Source organism: Triticum dicoccoides, chromosome 7B, assembly GCF_002162155.2.
Source record: "Triticum dicoccoides isolate Atlit2015 ecotype Zavitan chromosome 7B, WEW_v2.0, whole genome shotgun sequence".
NCBI classification, from domain to species: domain Eukaryota; kingdom Viridiplantae; phylum Streptophyta; class Magnoliopsida; order Poales; family Poaceae; genus Triticum; species Triticum dicoccoides.
Genome location: NC_041393.1, coordinates 458,351,255 through 458,357,038, shown reverse-complemented (window position 1 = coordinate 458,357,038; position 5,784 = coordinate 458,351,255).

The following is a 5,784-nucleotide window of genomic DNA, read 5'->3' as shown; positions in this document are numbered from 1 at the left end:
AGCCCTTTTGACCAGGGACCTTTTAGGGCAGTCATCATAGAATGCATAGTTCCACAAACAAGTCACGTACTTGCTGATACACATCATTGATAATGTCCAAGGACTATCTTTATTCATAAACACATAGGAAATATCATCATGCATAATTGGCTCTAGGGCATAACTCCAACAGTTAGTACCAAAAATGACTATAAAATGATTGTAAAACATCCAAGAATGATAATATAACAACATGGAACAATCAGAAAATATATATACGTTGGAGACATATCACCTGATCGCCTCGAAAAATCTAGGATATCTGCTCTACGTGGTTAACGTGCCACAGCAAAGGTGGTACATCAACACATTCCCCGTGGAAAAGTTCTTCCTTCGGTTCGATTACATTTTCGACATGTTTCACTTGAAAAAGGTGGATTTTATGTTTGTCCACATTTTTGCCTTGTACATGAACTACATCATCAGGATTGAGTAGATACCTTAAATTATGTGTCGCTGACCCGTACTTCATGCATGAGGGCTTCTTGGCAGTCTGCCCAAAGCACCGTGAATACGCGAGTAACTCCATCGCCGATTTCATGGTGGACAATAAGGACAAGGAGACAATTCTCGTGCTTTATCATCCCATGTAAGTCATCCGTGGATATCCTTCCTTTGATTTCAATCATTCATTTGCATGCGCGAAGGCTAACTTGAGGTGTACTTATTTTGCACAGCAATGGGCGCGCCGTCCTCATCATCCTTTACCCCCGATTCTCCCATGATCTTTAGTTGGACTCTTCGAAGAACATGAAGAAAAAGGATTACACCCACATCAAGTCTGTTGTCGATAGTGCTATGTTAAGTTATGGCCTACGGGGTGGAGAGATAACACTCAAGAAGACAAGGAACCGCGCGCCCACCTTCGGCCATAAGACCAACTTCTGCTGAATCCAGCAACCAAGTGGTACTCTCAGTGATGGATTCTATGTCCTCCACCACATGCTGGAGTACAGACGAGATCACCAGAACCTTTACATGTCACCTAGATCTGGCGATTCCAATATTCTGCAATGGGCAAAGAAACTAGGAGATGTCCCAGATCATCGACTCCGAGCTGAGCTCTATCACATCCAGCGTGAACTTGCTCAAATCATCATGAAGGAGGTCCTTGAAAAAACAGGGTTGTTCTATGAAGAAGGGCAAATGTCGCGGGAAGACGTCCAAACACGCATAGCCGCTCAGCATCTCGACCTGAAGCCTTTCACTTTGCTCGGGGACTATTCCCTGATTTGGATGGATGGCACGACATGTTGGAGTGATTGACGATATATGACAATGTGTCTGTTTAGTCCACACTTTCTTTATGACGAAACTTTGAGTTATGCACGACGAAACTTTGCGATGTAATTAAACCGTCCTCCTCAACTAGCGAAGATCACTCTAGTTAGGGCATTTTGGGTACGATGAACTTTGTTATTTATGCTTATGATATGTTGCTTCTATTTTTGCTAACTCTGTCTCTTTCTGTTGCTCAACTATATATGTTGCATATTATCGACTCATGTGACGACGCCGGTACATAGATCATCGATGGGGAAGAAGTGCTATGCCAGGAGTATACGACGAGTGGCCTGAGTGTCAGGCCCAGGGGTACCGGTTTCCGAGTGACAGCCAGAGAGGGTTCGGTAGCAGAGCCAAAGCGGAAAATAGTTAGTTTAGGTTCACGCTAGTGCGAGAGAGGGATCTGAACCGACACCTCAAGAAGTACTACATTATGTATGATGAGACATGTCAGTTAACTTTTATCGCTATATCGTGATTATGATGCGATGACATGATTTGTGTTGGATGATATGATGAGACTATTATGTGTATGATATGATTAGCATATTGCATGTTTATGATATGATTAGAATAATGTACAAAACCTGTACAAAAACATCACAAATACGTAGCAAAAAAAAAGATATGTGAAAATATAGTAGTAGCGCTCTTTAGCGCTGGACAGGAAATCGCTACTGCTAAACCACTTAGCAGTAGCGCTGGTATGGAAAGCGCAACTGCTAAGTAGGTATAGCAGTAGCACGGATCAACATGTGCTACTGCTAAACGTTAGCCGTACCGCTGTATCAGTAGCGTGGTGCCCCGCGCTATTGATAGCCTTGGACCCGCGCTAGTGCTAGGCTTTTCCCTAGTAGTGCCTTGCTACCCGCATAGCCAAGAGAAAGCGCCACCAGCTGCCATGCTGCCTACCGCCGAGCCACCCGTGTAGCCTCACCATCTAGGGCCACCGCCCCAGCATCCAAAGCGAACCCACCACCACCAAAGAGCAACATGACAACCTAGGACAGGCAGCCGGACACGGACAACGTTATAGCGGAATCGCCGTCGGTCAGGACTGGGCATCCCTGATGCCGATCCACACGCAAGGAGCTCCACCTTGGTGGGGGCGCGGATCACCGGGTCAGCCAGCATCATCGACGGGCCAGCCCAAACAAATGGGCCGCCGGAGCGGTGGGCCTCCACGGATCGGATCTGGCCCCGCCCTCGAGGCCCTCCACCATCTAACCCTAGATCCACCACACCAACTGCCGCCGAATCCTCGCCATGCCACTATAGCCGCCGTCGACCATGGCCTGGCTCGAAGCCCCCAGCAGCACACCAGGGAGGAGGACGCCTCGCGTCACCCGAAGAAGCCAAGACATCGGAGCGCCGGAGCCTCCAGCACGAGCACGCCGGGGCGTGACCCGCCGCCGCCACCACCACAAGCAACCACCCGCAGCCCGACGTCACCCACCACGCCCAGCCCTGCCACCACGCGCCACCCCCGCACGCACGTCGGGGCACCACCATCCATCCGCGAGCTTCGCCTGCACCAGATCCGCGGCCCAGGACCCCGCAACCGCCGTGCGGCCAGCCATCGCGCTCGACGTCGACGCCCGCTCTTGCCACCGTGTCGCCGGACCCGTGGGAGCACGACGTCCCCTTCCAGCTGACCTACCCGCGCCGGCCCAGCGCTGGAATAAAGAGGGAGAGGAGCCCACCGTCGTCGACGCCACCAGGCTTAGCCCTGCGGCGGCGGCGGGGGAGGGGAAGGGTTGGAGGGGAGGGAGGAGTCGATGGGTAGGGTTGCCCCTCTCGGTCGCCCGCGGGGACGACGCAAGAGGAGACGCGGTCCGAGAGGGAGTCAGACATGCCTATCTCTCACAACACGTACCCATGCTTAAAGTTCATGTGGTTAGAACACAAATTCTATACATTTTTTATTTCACTAGAGTTTAGAGGATCGACTAGATGCGGTCACCTATAGAGTAAAATTTTCCTCCTTTAACTTTTCTCGGCCGGATCCTCTTTAATTTTAGAGAATCGGTTAAGGTTTGGCTTTACAAAGCTACGACAGAAGAGAGAAGCAGGACGCACTGACTAACCAGCAGTCAGTCAAATTGATTTTACAAGCCTTTGTGCCTGACCTCTTTAAAGAACAACGGCGAAGTGGACGACCCAAGCTAGCCAGTGCTGCTCGATGTGGCTCAACGCAAGTCGCCACGTTCCTCTGCTGGTCCGCCTCGTCATCGCGATCCGCTGGGGGACTACTCGGACGGTGCCCCATGACGCCGCGTCTGGTTGTCTTGCCCGTCGCGGGACTACTGGAACGGACAAATGTATTTGGGGCGTACATGAAAATATCTCTGGCACACTCCGTATAATGTCGATTGGTAAAATGCATATGCTCTTTTACGGGTCGGCTACGCGGGGTTTGCTCGGCCGCAGTCCGCGTCAACCCGCAAACCGAAAACCCCCGATAAGCGAATTAGATAGCGATTTCGACAATTAAATTCAAATTCAAACAATAAAACATAGTTCACGCGAAAATAAAAGCATAGTTTTGTATGACAAACGCAAAAGCGACGACCAGGTCCATCATCATCTTGGTCGCTTTTCAGTCGTCGTCGTGATCTTCACTCCGCACTACCTCCATCGATGTCATCGCCGCCCCCGAATCCATCGCCGGCACTTGTTCCAACTCCGGCACCGAAAGCATCGTCGGCACACTGAATGCATCAGCAATACTGGTTCCAAATTCCGATGAGAAAACATCACCGACACTGAAGCACGCACCGGCCGACGCTAGCATCCTCCTCTTAGAGATGTCTCTCCTTGCCATATCATGCCATTCTTTGGGGATGTCGTCCATGTCATCGCGGTTCAATGTCATGATCATATTCTCTTCGGCAAGAAGGTTGGACATGGCTTTGTTCTTAGTGGCACGTGCTCTTCTCTCCTCAATGGCTGCCTTGCGCAACCCCTCGTCCTTGAGCAATTGCCACTTCTCTTGGTTCTCCTATGCCTTCTTCTCCGTGAACTCTTTCTTTATCTCTAATGTCTTCGCTAACATCAACTCATTTGATTGCACCATGGCATTTATCTTGTCCCGCAAGCTCGATGCTTCGTGTTCCCTCTTGATCTTCTCCTTTGTCATCTTGTCACCATCAGGATTGTTCAAATTTCTTGGGTCATCATCATCTTCATCTTCATCCATGTTCGCAAGTGAACGTCTTTTGGTGGGGATTCTTTGGCAGTAAACTTCCACTTGTCACACTCTTTGAGCAAGTCCCGACAATGCTCTAGTTTTAAAAAATTGCCTTCGGAAGCTTCCATGTCTTTGTGTATTTGTTGGGCAATTTTTTCCTACACAATTAAAACAAAGTCAAATGATGCAATCACTTCAAATTGTACAAATGATTTGCACAACTTGAGACGTGAAAACAAACTCACATAGTCGGCTTGCACGGTTCCACTTGGAGGTGCATTGTGAACTTGTTCCAAGCAAGCAGCCCAAGGCTACAAATCGGCTTGATCATGTCCCAACGACCTTGGAGTGACCGAAAGGTGCGTGGAGTCCTATTGGGATGCTTCCCCATCATGCGGAAGTATTGATCTTTGATTCTTTGCCAATACCCCTTGGCCGTTTGAGATGTACCGGCGCAAGCATCAAGAGACACCACACTCCAAGCCTTGATCAAAATTTGGTCTTCCAACATTGTGTAGTTCTTCGATCTCGCACTTTTTTTTGCTTGCGCTTGATCATATACCCCCTCATCTACCTCCTCCACTTCATCTACCACCGTGATCATCCACGCCGCCGTCCATTTCATTGTAATCGAAATCAGCGGAGGGGGCTTGATCGATGTCGACGGTGTAGGTGTCCAACAAGTTGAAAAACTCGGCAGTGGCATTGTTCAGACCACCGCTATAGTGAGTGACAACAAGTCACGAGCTATCACAATGGCGAAAAGTGAAAGTAGAAGGGATCGAAGATGCATACCTTCCGGCCATTTCATCGAACACCTCGTCTGCGGTGGAAGCAGCGCCGTTGAACGGCATCACCGGGGAACCTCTTGTCGGGGCGAAGGGAGTGGATGAAGGCGCTGGCCTTTTTGTAGGAACCTTCTTGCGCTTCACGCCCGAAACCTTGCCCACCTTCTCCGTTGGCGGCTGGGCAGATCGCGCAGCAGCGACGGCGCCTGGCGCGCGTGCCTTCTCGGTGGGGCTAGCCGGATGCACGACCACGGTGACGGGGGATGGCTGGGAGGCTTCCATGGCGGCAAATAAAGGCCAGGGAAAATGAACCAGAGCGGGCGGTGGCGGGGCAATGACAGCTGATGGGGGGGGGGGAGCGAGAACGGCCGCGCGGAAATTTCCCTCGCGCCAAATCTCGTTGCGGATAGGGGGCGAGCTCGGGTTGGTCTCCCACACCATGAATCTAAAGGTTGAGGGCAAACTTTTGCCGCGCCCCGCAAA